Source organism: Acanthochromis polyacanthus, chromosome 8 (genome assembly GCF_021347895.1).
Source record: "Acanthochromis polyacanthus isolate Apoly-LR-REF ecotype Palm Island chromosome 8, KAUST_Apoly_ChrSc, whole genome shotgun sequence".
NCBI classification, from domain to species: Eukaryota; Metazoa; Chordata; class Actinopteri; family Pomacentridae; genus Acanthochromis; species Acanthochromis polyacanthus.
The window spans coordinates 26,029,745-26,044,442 of record NC_067120.1 but is presented as its reverse complement, the minus strand read 5'-3'; the positions used below and the strand labels follow the sequence as shown (position 1 = coordinate 26,044,442).

At 39.8% G+C, this 14,698-nt stretch overlaps 1 protein-coding gene across 6 annotated transcripts in view; it reads left to right on the top strand.

Annotated features, from left to right (window-relative positions):
- Nucleotides 1–14,698, top strand: part of cadps2 (Ca++-dependent secretion activator 2) — a 561,419-nt gene that overhangs the window by 535,536 nt on the left and 11,185 nt on the right. The gene's annotated exons all lie outside the window — the stretch shown is intronic.

The following is a 14,698-nucleotide window of genomic DNA, read 5'->3' as shown; positions in this document are numbered from 1 at the left end:
CCAACATGCATTGCACATACACACACATGCATTCTGTGTTTAACAAAGGAAGCAAATCCTATGTTCAATGGCCGCATCAGGCCACCTACCAGGAGGACCAGGGTATGCAATTGTCTTGTTTACGTGGCTCTGAGTGAATGAAAGTCAAATTAATTTACAGCGCCTTTTCTTTAAACACAGCTTATCAGCATCGATGGACATAAAGAAGAAGAAAGAGATTGTTAGGTGACAAAAAGAGATGGAGACACGGGGGTCAACACGCTTATGGTTTTTTTTTCTGCGTGTGCATGCGTGTATGTGTCTGTCCATTTATTTGAGTACAAGTGCTCACCAGGGAACATCTTTGTGTGGAGGAGAAGTGTAATACATGCCCTCACTCACACACTGACACACACACACACACGCAGAGGGAGAGAGAGGGAGCTCTTGACATTCAAAGTCAAATCACATTGACAAAACAAGGACAAACCTCCAAACTGTGAAAAAAGAAAAATAAATAAATGTGGATCTCCTGGCAGAAGTCAATAAATCTAACATTCAACATTCAAGTAATTTTTATAACAAAATAAAATGTTTGCCATAATGACACTTTTTTTGTTGCAGCTATGTTCATCTTAAGGATTTTTTTTAGTAGTCTGTCAGTGTCAGCATTTTGAAACAAGATAGAATAAAGTGGCGTGACAAAAACAAAAGCAAAGAAGTTCCTTTCTGGTATTCCTTTTGAGAAAAATAATTTTTTACCAAAATACTCTGTGTTTTTCAGTACATCATTGGAAACAAGTTGATCATTTTATCTGAAGCAGCTTTATTTACATTGAAGGAGCGGACATGTCGCCTCACATTAATAGCTGCCACCTTGCAATAACGACACCTCCAATACGTTGAGCCTCTCTGCTGACCTGGTGAGGAGAACAATAATTAAACTCTGCTTGGCAAAGGCTGCCAACATTGTGAACGACATGGTGAGTCCAAGGGTGTTCAATGCCTGTTTCTCCCAGCTGTGTGTCATATAGGGCTGCAGCTTTTGATTATTTTAGTAATCGAGTATTCTATTGACAATTCTGGTGATTAATCGAGTCATCGGATTCCGCACTAGGCATGCGTGTTACAGCATCAAAAGCGGAAATGAGCGCACTGTGCAACAGAAATAACTGTACTGGTAGAACATGGGCGGACATCTGCAGTGTATTGTGCATATGTAGTATAGCACAGGGGTATTGCACATATAGTATAGTACAGGGTTATTGTACATGTATAGTATTGTACAGAGATATTCAACTAAAACTGAAAGCCATGGGAACCCCACATGTATTTAGTTGGTGATGTAGAAATCACATAAATATGTTTTTATGTTTGGTTTGTTTAAACTGCTGGTGCTGCACCTGATGGAACATAAATTAGACACCTGATTAGTTTATTAATGTTTATTACAGAGAGTATTCAATCAGTAACATTAGTTTCTGTTTGATTTGGCCACAAATTAAAGGGATTTCCTTCATTATGAGACAGTGTCCGACCTACATGCACTTCAATACATTACGTGCATCAAACTTGAATATATGAAGTTTGATAGTTTTATTGTGCAGCTAGCTGTTAGAAATAGTCTGCTGCATTGATCGGTAAAATAAATACATTAGTGCTTGTTTAACAGTTTTCTACTAACAGTCCTGTTTTACATCATTTCCAGTAGCAGCTTTTAACCATCATAAATTTTTATGTTTCTCATTTTCGTCCATTAAAACATCCTGTTCATGATCAGTTAATTTTGTGCAGAACACTACCAGAGGGGACGGGACAGTTTTGTGGACTAGTGAGATGTGAATCATCTGAAGCAAACATCACCCAGATAAAGCTGGTGGTGGTGGAATTCAGGAGATCAGGTACTCCTACTATTTCTCATTCCAGGAGAGATGGTGGAAATGGGAGCTCATTTGGACAGGAAACTGAGCTTGAACAGTAACTTCGCTGTCTACTGATTCTTTCCTAAACCCTGCTGTGGCTATTTTATTAGTATGGTGGTAAGGGCTGTCTTTTATGCTGTGGACAGAGTCATCATATAGATATTGTTATTCTACAGGGCTAATACAGACCCATCCCTAACTCTACTATATATTCCCTCCATCTGTTTTCACTCTCATTCTCTAATCATCTCAATTAAGGAGCATATTCGCTCTCAATTTCCACAATAGTTAACATGGCCCGCGAGGTAGCCAGCAGGCAGCTGATTAGCCACTCTGAGGAAACTGACTTCCTAGATACTCCAGTAAAGGCTCCACTGGGCCGAGGAGGAGAATGAAGAAAATCAGAAGATATCATGCAGTAATTTCAACACTCCAAGCTGCTGTTAACTCATAAGCAGCAAGATAATTTGCACTGAAAACAAATATTGTCACAAAAATAGTCTTTTATGGACAGAGGAAGAAACTAATGGAGGGAGGGAAGATGAACAAAAGGTTTGCACCATATATTATAGAGAGCAGCACATTTTAGAAAAGGTGTAATTAATGTTAGTTGCAAATTCACTGTAGATGACACAAAATGCATCTGCACAAATTGAAAATGTTTTTGAATTTGGGTAAAAAAAAAACCTGTGCTCTTGAAATTAGTTTTTTCCATTATATTAATGTACACAAAGAAAAAGAAAAAAATAGAGCTACGATCAGAGTCTATACTATAGTGTGCAGATGGAAACTAGCTAATAAGCTATAATCTGGTGCAGCACATCTCTGACTCATGTGAGCTTAATGTTTCTGTACATTGTCCCGTTAAATCAAGACTAAACTAAACTACGGTAATCATTAACTGCAAAAACACACAACATCATAGCTTCAATCTACATACAGCTTTGCACTCAGATCTCCACACCCATGACTCTTGGGTGAATTACTAATGAGCTGATTTGGGGGAAAGATGTTTAATACTTAACAAGCGAGAGCAAAACTACTGCTTTGTAATGCTTGTTACATACAGTTAGAAACAAAAATTACAGGGATCATTCCAGAATTGGAGGACATTTAGGCTGAAAAATTTTTGAAAAATTAGCCTTCTCTCTTACAGTTTTCTGCTCAATATTCATCAATAATAGGTAATAAACTATCAAAGGCTTGATTGGGTCAGCTTGCACATCGATGGTACCATTTTTATTCCATGTTTTACATCATGGATGATATTATTGGCACCCCTGGAATTTTTCCAGAAAATACACCATTTCTCCCAGAAATTGTTGCAATTACAAATGTTTTTGGTATAAACGTGTTTACTTCCTTGATGTACATTGGAAAAACACAAAAAGCAGAAGAAAAAAGCCAAAATTGGCATAATTTCACACAAAACTCAAAAAATGGGTTGGACAAAATTGTTAGCACCCTCAACTCAGTATTTGGTTGCGCACCCATTGGAAGAATTAACTGAAACCAATCGATTCCTATATCCTTCAATAAGCTTCTTACACCTCTCAAATGGAATTTTGGACCACTCTTTTGCAAAATGCTCCAGGTCTCAGATTTGAAGGGTGCCTTCTTGCAACAGCAATTTTGCGATCTTTCCGTAGGTGTTCAATGGGATTTAGATCCAGACTCATTGCTGGCTACTTCAGAACTCTGCAGCGCTGTGTCTCCAACCATTTCTTGGTGCTATTTGAGGTATGTTTCGGGTCATTGTCCTGCTGGAACACCCATGACCTCTGACGCAGCAGCTTTCTGACACTAGGCCCTACATTGTGGCCCAAAATATTTAGATTGTCTCCAGATTTCAGGATTTCTTGTACACCGTCAAGGCACCCAGTGCCAAAGGCAACAAAACAACCCCCAAACATCTTTGAACCTCCAGCATGTTTGACTGTAGGTACTGTGTTCTTTTCTTTTAAGGCCTCATTCTGTTTTCTATAAATAATAGAATAACGTGCTTTTCCAAAAAGCTCTACCTTAGTCTCATCTGTCCACAAAATGTTTTCCCAGAAGGATTGAAGCTTTCTCAAGTACATTTTTGCAAACTCCAGTCTGGCTTTCTTATGTCTCTTTGTCAGAAGTGGGGTTCGCCTCGGTCTCTTGCCGTAGTGCTTCTTCTCATTCAGATGACGTGTGGTCCGAGCTGACACTGAGGCACTTCTTGGCTCTTGTTTCTCGTCTCCATGCTTGGTGTAACACACATAGGCACAAAACAAAAAGGTTGAGTCCATTTTTATACATTCTAACTGGCTTCAGATGTGATTTGTGTATTTGCCAGCATCTGTTACTTGCCACAGGTGAGTTCAAACAAGCATCATATGCTTGAGTAAAATTATTTAGAAGAAAGAAATGGTGCATTTTCTGGGTTGTGGGTCACACTTTCCATGCATAACAAGTATTATTTAAAATATTAGGTTAATTATTAAATGTTCCTACAATTAGAAAGAAACATCAATGGGGGAAAAAGGAGGTTTTGGTTTCATTTTAGCCATTTTATCAATCCATCCATTCTCTATACACCGCTTTATCCTCACTAGGGTCGCGGGGGGTGCTGGAGCCTATCCCAGCTGACTCGGGCAAAGGCAGGGGACACCCTGGACAGGTCGTCAGTCTGTCGCAGGCCTCGCCATTTTATTTGAGATTCAATTTGGTCATTCAACAGTATTTTCTCCCTTTTTTTTAGATTTGGTCTCAGGACAAGTAAATTTACACAACAACTGCATGTTTTAGTATTTTGTACATGGATTATATGAATTTTGATGGGTGGGACGTAAAATGTCCTCCAATTCTGGAATGACCCTTATACCCTTGTAAGGACCCTTTATATCTTGCCAATCTTGTATTTCTAATGACTCTTGTAACTGATTTTTCTGTGATAGAACCATTAAAATCAACATGTCTTGGTCACTAGAAAAAAATAATTTTGGTTCTTTCATCGGTTTATTATAGGTTATCTGAAAATATAACAAAATCCACTTCATCAGAAATATACATACCATAATTTTAATCTTTGGTAAAATGTTCTTTGGCCATTTTCACCTCAACTGCCCACACACTCCTGGTTATTTCTTTGACCACTTCTGAAATGTTGTACATTATATTCACTTCAAAGAAGTTTACGAAATGACATGGCATTTGTGATGGTCTGGGGACTTTTCAGTTATAAGGTAAGACTTTTGAAGAGAGCAAATGTATTTATTTAGTATGGACAGAGAAGAAATCAAATCATGGAGTGTGATTGAACTTGAACTCCTATTCATAAGTTACCATACATTTTCTAGCATTTAATTTGAGGCTAAACTACTTAGACTAAGTGAAGAACTGCCTCCTTACTTTGGTATAAATAGGAGTCAGTATGAAATAGGTCAAAGGTTGCTCTCACAATAGATAGAATCTAATATTTGCATGACCCCTGAATGATCGTGGACTTGTTTTGGCTTTTGTCAAGTGCATGAAATAACCTTTGGACTGTTTTTCTCTCTTAAATTGGAAGGTAATTACAGTTCTTGTCATTGTGGGAAATTAAGTCTGTCGACTCTCTCAGAGTAGATCTGAATATTGCAGGTCATTACAGTGTCAGAGCAATTTCCCCAAGCATTCTTGTATAACTGGTGACTGAATAAAGCCACCCAATGTGTGCATTTTACCAGCAGCGTTTTGAATGCTGCTCTAAGTGAGGATTGCTCTTCAGGTGAGAAAAGGTGTATTTGATTTCCCGGTAGCTGTGGCCTGGTGGCGAATGGTGTGAAGGAAGATCATTTGATGAAAATTACAAAGACGGAACCTGATTTTTTTTCTCCCATTGAAGTTCAAAGCAGAGCCGTGAACTCTTCCCTCTACGTGCAGTATTCAGGAGTTTGCCAGTAAATTGGTGTCTTTGAATAAGTAAATGTTTTACCCTCTTTGAGTTTTGCCGTTTTGATGCCGCGCATCCTTTGGCCTTGTGTTGTAGTGCCAACTGAACCAAGGTGTTTCATCGAGTTTACAGATGGTTCTCATGATGTTTGCTTGTGGTTATCTGACTTTGAAAACAGGCTCGAGGATTATTGCAGTAAGAATGTGTGTAAACTCACAGGCTCAGTTTTAGAAGTACAACTACTTAATTTAAAATTCTATTGACAGTTGGTCCTACCCTGAAACTAAAATGACAGCCCTGGAATTGTGACTTTTTTTCAACTGCTTCATGTAATAAAAGTAGTTAACATTATGCAATCCTCGTATTTGTTGATTTTTTGTATATATTGTATTATGCATACAAATTAGAACACAATTTATGTTCCACTGCTTTTTGCATGCACTATCATGAAGTAAATGACCATCTTCCAGTGATGATCGTTATTCCTAGCTGGCAGACTCCAAAGCTGTATATTAAATTCAGTCAAGTTTAAGTATACAACCCGTTTAAAACAACCCGAGCTCACCAAAGTGCTGTACATGTTGTAGGATTTCTTAATATATGTTTGTAAGGGTTAAATAGTTTCTCCACCAATTACAACTGTAAGATTATTAACAATGTTTCTCTACCAATATTTATGTAGGATTAATGTTTTCTCAAATGGGGTTAAGGGTTTTATACAAAATTATTATGTAGTCTACCTGATATTCAACCAGTGAAGTATTTAGATTAGACAAATATAATAATGCAGCATAGAAAATGCTTCTCGTTGCACTGTCAAGAAGAGCTTCAGAAATTGTAAGGGGAATTATTTAGCTTGAGAGGTTATGTATAAAATTGAGGTAGCTTGAATCTATACAAGTTAGGGACCAAAATGTGAACAACAAAACAATTGAGGCACTGAACTTATATTTATGTACATTTATTAAACTAAACTAAACAATAACAACAACAATAACACACATTAAGACGAACAACAACACAAAACAAATAAGAGGGTTAAATGTGAATGATGGGAAAAGGAAGGAAGAGAACACAATATTTCAACGTAACACTGGGATTAATATTACACTTGAAGTATGATGTTCTGAGGGGAACGGGATAAACAGACCACACCTGAAAGGAGCCGTCAATTTGGTGGTAGGCTAATTTGATAGCCTGCGAATTTTATCTTTGCAAAGATAATTTGAGAGAGCTGCGCCAAGTTGCAGTGACTGAAAGGTACTTGCATGCCGTGATGATGATGATGATGATGATGATGATGATGATGATGATTACGATTACGATTACGATGATGCTGCCTCGGTCAGCTGTGGTTGATGTGGTTCGGAACAGCAGTGGACAGAGTGGAGCCTCGGAGTCTGGATTGTTCTCAGGTAGGAGAACTCTGACAGTAAAAGAGGATTCTTCGAAGGGAGGACTCTTCCAGGTGGACTCTTTGCAAGGAGGACTCCTGTTACATAGGACTCCAAAGTGGTGAAAGAGGATTCTACATGGTAAAACAGACTCTCAATGGTGCTTTCAGATGTGGTCTTTTAACCCTAGGATGCATAGGTGGGGTCAAAATTGACCCCAGAGGTTGTTATTCCTTCATATCTTTAACCCTTTAAGGTCCAGGCAATTTCCGCCCGAAATTTCTACTGAGATTTACAGAAAGTAAATTGAATGCTGTTCTTGAACTGTTTGGAGTACATGCATGGTTGGGGTCTCATTTGAAAGCTGACAACCTGAATTTTCATATTCCAGATATTCCTCATAAAACATGTTTGTGACATGATGCCATTTGCATTTTTATTCATTTTTTCATTAATTTAAAAAAAAAATCAGTTTTTGTATCAGTACCCCACTCTTCCATGGGCGGGGTCAAAAATGACCCCAAGTATTTCCAATGGGATATTTCACTTAACATTGGTTCTTGGCAACTGTGAGTGTAAATAAACATTTACTGTCCCTCATACAACTGATGGCAGCAGTCCTACCACCGAGGAGGTCATTTTTGCACAGCATTATACACGTAAGTATTATCTCCATTTATGAACTTAGTTTTTCATTGACAGAATATGTGAATTTTATGTGAATATCTGTGAAATTTGCCTGGTTTGTGGTTAGCTAGCAATACTGTTAGCTAACAATACTGCTAGCTAACATTATTATTAGCAAACAGTATTGTTAACTAACACAATCACACACACACACACACACATGCACGCACGCATACACATACACTCATACACTGTTGTTGCACTGTTATTACACAGTATCTTAGCTAACAGGATTGATAGGTAAAGTATTGTTAGCTAACACAAACACACACACTCTCTCTCACACAGACACACACACACAGACACACACACAGACACACACCATTGAATAATCGATGATCATATAATAGGCTACCTAATGGGTTAGTGTGTGTGTGTGTGTGTGTGTGTGTGTGTGTGTGTGTGTGTGTGTGTGTGTGTGTGTGTGTGTGTGTGTGTGTGTGTGTGTGTGTGTGTGTGTGTTGGAAATGCAAAAGCCCTGTCTGCAATGGTCACAGCCACAAGAAAATAGTCTGTGAAAGCTGTGAAGAGTGACAAGAGACATGTTTGTGTCTGAACATGAATGTTGAATGAATGTTATTGAATGTTATGATTGTTACTGCCCGGCAAAACTGCGTTTTCCGGAAGGTATTGTTTTCACCTGCATGGTCTTGCTTGCTTGCTTGTTTGTCTGTAACAATTTGGTTTCCGCGCGAAAACTCCATAAAATATTGATGTAGCCTCACCATATTTGGTACACAGGTGTACCATAATAAGACACAGGTCAAGTTCGCATTTGGTGACCGTGACCTCATTTTCAAGGTCACAGGGGTCATCTTTGTCGCCGGACGGTCCAAGTTTGGTAAAACTTCTAGTTATGAATGTTATTGATTACTGTCACTGAATGTTAATTTATGTGTCCCTCTGTCTGTTTTAAAATACGGAGGAAGATTAAATATGTTTTGATACCGTTTCAGTGATTGTTATGTGATAAAATTTGAATTAAAAGTGAAGAAAGAACATATCAAAATTGAAAATACTCTTTTGTTGAACAAAATATATAATGTCTAACCAACATGAAAGAAATGTCTCAAGTTTATTGCAAAAATGCATTGATTTCAATTGGGGTCATTTTTGACCCCACCCATGGAAGAGTGTAGGTATTGGCTGGCCATGCATCCAAGGGTTAAAGTGGGCATATCATTAACTCAGCAGGGGTCTGGTACATCCTTGGTCAGGGAGGGCTGATGTCCAGATGTCCCTCACAGAGTCACATTTTCAGGTAATTTTTGGTGGTGTCTGTAGCTTCAAAAATGTTGTAATTTGGTGAACAGGATGTATCTAGGTGCATTACTGACAGATAGCTGATTAAAATGAAACCAAACATGATCATATGTGACTGGCAGATATGTTAAAATTATGACATTGATACTAATCAGGAAGAATAAAATATTAAAATTAAGGCACGAGGTAGATTACTCATGAAGTCATTGGAAAGTTCAGTTGTTCTGTGAAATGGATATATATAAAATGAGTTTAGTCCAGAATTGTGGGATGATTGTCTTTGTTGGCTCTGATTTGAGTTCAGAGTTCCTTGTCAGTGGATGGAATGTCTTTGAAATTGTCAAGCAGGTTCCTGAGCTCCCCCTTCAATGGCTCAGGAATAAGTCAGAATGTGTATTGGTGGCCATTTGGTCCCTTTGTTGGCCAGTGAGTGAGTGGGGGTTCAGACCAGCTTAATTTTCATCCTGGCGTGGAGGTCTGTGTGGCGAAGTCCTGTAACGCCTGATGTCATGCTCTCCTGCTGATTTGATACCTTGCACCCTTGTATCTTCTTCAGTGTTTCCCCTCCCATATAACTTGCGAGGCGGCCCGCCTCGTTGGTATAGGCCACCGCCTCATTAAAATACTGCCGACATTGCCGCCTCACTGGTCCGTGGCAAGAAAAAAAAAAAGTGCAGTGCAAAACCGGCCGGACCGACAAGACCGTCCGCGGGTGGGTGCGCGGCTGCGGCGGAGACGGCCCGATAGTATATATAATTCCCCCTTCTACTCTTCGTTCTCTCTCATTTTCCTCATTCATCAACTCTTCAAAGTACTCTTTCCATCTTCCCATCACACTATTGGCACCTGTCAACACACTTCCATCCTTATCCTTTATCACCCTAACCTGCTGCACGTCCTTCCCATCTCTGTCTCTCTGCCTTGCCAACCTGTACAGATCAGTCTCTCCCTCCTTACTGTCCAACCTAGCATACAAGTCATCGTAAGCCCCTTGTTTGGCCTTTGCCACCTCTACTTTCACCTTACGCTGCATCTCCCTGTACTCCTGTCTACTCTCTTCAGTCCTCTCAGTGTCCCACTTCGTCTTAGCTAACCTCTTTCTCTGGATCCACTCCTGCACCTCCTCATTCCACCACCAAGTCTCCTTATCTCCTTTCCTACCATATGACACACCAAGTACTCTCCGACCTGTCTCCCTGATCACATTTGCTGTAGTTGTCCAGTCATCTGGAAGCACCTCCTGACCATCCAAAGCCTGTCTCAACTCTTTCCTGAAATTCATACAACACTCTTCCTTTTTCAACTTCCACCATTTGGTCCTCTGCTCTGCCTTTGCCCTCTTCATCTTCTTCACCACCAGGGTCATCCTACACACCACCATCCTATGCTGTCTGGCTACACTCTCACCTACCACTACTTTGCAGTCACTGATCTCCTTCAGATTACACCGTCTACACAAGATGTAGTCTACCTGTGTGCTCCTACCTCCACTCTTATAGGTCACCCAATGTTCCTGCCTGTTCTGGAAGAAAGTATTCACTACAGCCATTTCCATCCTTTTTGCAAAGTCAACCACCATCTGTCCTTCTGCGTTCCTCTCCTGGATACCAAACCTGCCCATGACCTCCTCATCATTTCTGTTTCCTGCACCAACATGTCCATTGAAGTCTGCACCAATGACAACTCTCTCACTTCTAGGGATGCTCTGCATCACTTCATCAAGGTCCAACCAGAATTTCTCTTTCTCCTCCAGCTCACATCCTACCTGTGGAGCATACCCACTAACAACATTGAACATCACAACTTCGATTTGTAGCTTCAGGCTGATCACTTGATCTGACACTCTTTTTACCTCCAGGACATTCCTAGCAAACTCCTCCTTCAAGATAACTCCTACTCCATTTCTCTTCCTATCTACACCATGGTAGAACAACTTGAACCCTGCTCTTAAACTTCTAGCTTTACTACCTTTCCACCTGGTCTCCTGGACACACAGTATGTCCACCTTCCTCCTCTGCATCATGTCAACCAGCTCTCTATCTTTTCCTCTCATAGTTCCAACATTCAAAATCCCTACTCTCAGTCCTAGACTCTTGGTGTTCCTCTTCTCTCTCTTCCTAAGAACACACCTTCCTCCCCTCCTTCTTCGACCAACACTCATCCATTTTCCACCGGCACCCTGTAGGTCTACAGCACCGATGGCGGTCGTTGTTAACCTGGGCCTCGACCGATCCGGTATGGAAGTCATACATTTGATTCGCATGTTTGATTTGGCCAAAGTTTTACGTCGGATGCCCTTCCTGACACAACCCTCTGTATTTATCCGGGCTTGGGACCGGCACAATAAGACACTGGCTTGTGTCCCCTTGTGGCTACATTACCTTGCACCCTTGTATCAGATCTGGAAAATGTCTTGCTTGCAGTGTCCTGATGTCTCAGCTTCACTGATCAAAGCAAGCCTCGTCTCCACTGTGGTTGTGAAGGTGTTAAATCTGTTCTTATCCTGCTCCACTGTGTAAAAATGGCTGATGGATCCTACAATGTTATCTGTCAGGCGGCAACAAAAGATGTGTGAAAAGCAAGGCAGGATGAAGTTGTATAAAATCAAAGTACAAACAAAAATGAAATAGTATAAACTACAAGACAAAACTGGATAGCAGCTAGGTGAATTTCTAAAGTAAATACCCATCCATTGTCTATACATCATTTAATCCTCATGAAGGTCAAGGGAGGCTGTAGTCTATCCCAGCTGACTTAGAGTGAAGGCAGGGGACACCCTGGACAAGTCGCCAGCCTATCACATGACTACATTTGCAGAGAAATAGTCACACTCAAATTCACACCTACTGGCAATTTAGATTTTCTAATTAATCTAATCATGTTTTTTGGCTGTGGGAGGAAGCCAGAGTACCCAGAGAACATGCAAACTCTATGGAGGAAGGCCGGGATGCAAACTGGGGATTTTCTAGCTGCAAGGCAAAGGTGCTAACCACCAATACACTGTGCATCACTAAAGTAAATATAAAATACTAAAATTAGGGCAGTCAAAATTAACACGTTAACATGGATTTGTCCATCATCATGCTTAATTCACCGGCCGATTTATTGGTTGGCCGATATAGCTCTTTTCAAAATAATCATTATCAGCTGGAGTTTTGCAGATATATTCTTAATTTCTTATAAAACAGTAAACACTGTTAAGTGTCGGAGTCACGCACAATGATGTCCTTGCACCATTTGTCCAATACATGGACCTCTGACTCCATTCAGTCCTCAGTCCTGACCACTGTCTTCTCAGTAACATACAAGAGTAAGCTACAGCCCGGCAACATTACAGGAGTGGGCTGACAGGCAAGTTTGACGTTGTGGAATTGACAGTGACTCAGCATCTCTTCTGTTTCAGTTAAGAGAAAAAGTTGAAGTGAAAATGATTAGCACTACTGTTTTTCTTCAGCAACTGTCATGATGCCATGTCACTCTTAGTTTTACGTTATCAGAAAATACTATAACACAGTGACACAGGTTGTACCAGCAACTCACTGTGTGTGTTGTTATAGAGTAACATTAGTGTCGGACTATTTGTGACCATTATATGTTGAAAATGCAACTCTGTCAAAGATGACATGTTTTGACATCTGATCTGAGAAAGGTGTCTCTGGTTTTTATTTTGGTTCACATGAGTAATGACTTCATGGCAAAGAAAATAATGGAGTAGAGAATATGTGAATTAACGTTAAAGGGCATCAGAGGGCTGCATTATTGTTTTGCTGGTAACGTCACTCATAATTTCACAGCGATTTAATGCTTTGTTGCATTTTTGTAATTGAAAATTCCTCTCTGTTGTAAAGTTAAACAAATACTAAAGTTCAAAGTGTTGTAAAACAGTAAAATGTTCTATCTGTAATTCATATCTCTGTTGTTGTACATGTTGAGGGACCAAAAAACTATTTTTTTATTCCCTATATATTTTTAAAATTAATCGGGCGATAAATATGTTATTGAAATTTTTTTCTGGAATCAGCATAGATCTCAAAACACCCATATTGGTCAGGACCTACTAAACAGCACGAAGACAAAAAAAAAACAAGACAAAACAGTCAACCGAAATGCAGTAATATGCACACTCTGCGGGAAGGAGTTTTGTTTCACCGAAGCACTTCCAGCTTAAAGTAACACAATAATGCAAAGCGTGTGTTAGCTGGAATTCTACCATGAACCTTGAAAGGTGTTTAATAAATAGCTTAACTGCATATATCTTCTTTCTTGAGTCTGTTTGCGCAGGCAAAATGAAACCCAATTAATATAGATTAAAAATGATGACATTTAATCATGATTAATTGAAATTAATTCACAGCAACTATGTGATTAATCTGATTAAAAACTTTAATCATTTGACAGCACTAACTAAAATATAAAGACCATTAAGAGCAATCAAAGCCATTTAAAACATTTATGTCTTTAGATTTTTTGTAAAATTATCAGTAGAAGAGTAACATTTTATTGAGGAGAAAGGCCTTTCAAAAACTGATTCCACTACTGCAAAGGCTTGATCTCCTTCACCCACCAGCCTTGACTGTAGATCAGTTAACAGCAGCTGTTCTGAGGATGTAAGAGGCCTGGAGGTTGAGTAGGAACTTGGGCTGCAACAAGGAATGGATAAAATCCATAATAATCGATTAATTAAAAGGGCTGGCAAGGAACTGCATTATCGATTCCTTGTGACGCGCGATTCACCTGTCACTCGCCATGCTGCAGAGCCCTCTACTTCACTTGCAGAGCGAGTTAAACAGAGCAAGGTGGAGGTAGAGTGCAGGAGGTATTTTAAAGGAAAAGAGAAAACAGTTTAACCGAAGTTCTCAAAAGTGTGGGAGCATTTCACACTTCACAAAACAAAAACACGCCACGTGTCCATTACATGCGATTTTCCCGCAAGGCAACGCATGCATCTGAAAGTCGCACAGATGACGGTCATGAATGAGCCACTACATGGTCACGTGACCGCGCTTTCAGCTTGACAGTCTGGTAGACGAGTGTGATAAACATAGGGGCTCGGCGGCGAACTTCCTCTCATATTTTGAAAACACTTCAGGGAAAAGTATTTCTAAAGCATTTGAGGCAGGAAATAAGCTGTGCAGCAGCTGAATCTGACCTTGTTTAAGTTCACCAATGGCTAATTTCGATGTTTGAGGACAGTAGAAGTAGAGTCTACTTTATGCAAGTGAGCTGCAGATAAACACACCGGATCCCAGCTGGAAACGCACCACAACCGGACCAGCATGCCACATACGATGTGTTGCATCTAGTGGACACACACCTTCAGTCACTACATTATCCTACATTTGTTTCGTTTTAAAGTGAGGAAACCTAATGTCAGTCTCTCTGGTAGCTTGCCTGATGCTAGCCTTTGCTTTTTAGCTGATTAATGATAGTGATAGGGCATGTGTGACTGTGAGAGATATGTTTTATTTCACTTTAATCAGCTTAAGCATGGTTTGGATATGCATTATAAATAAAAGCAACTTGCACACAATGGTGGTAATAATTTGAAGATT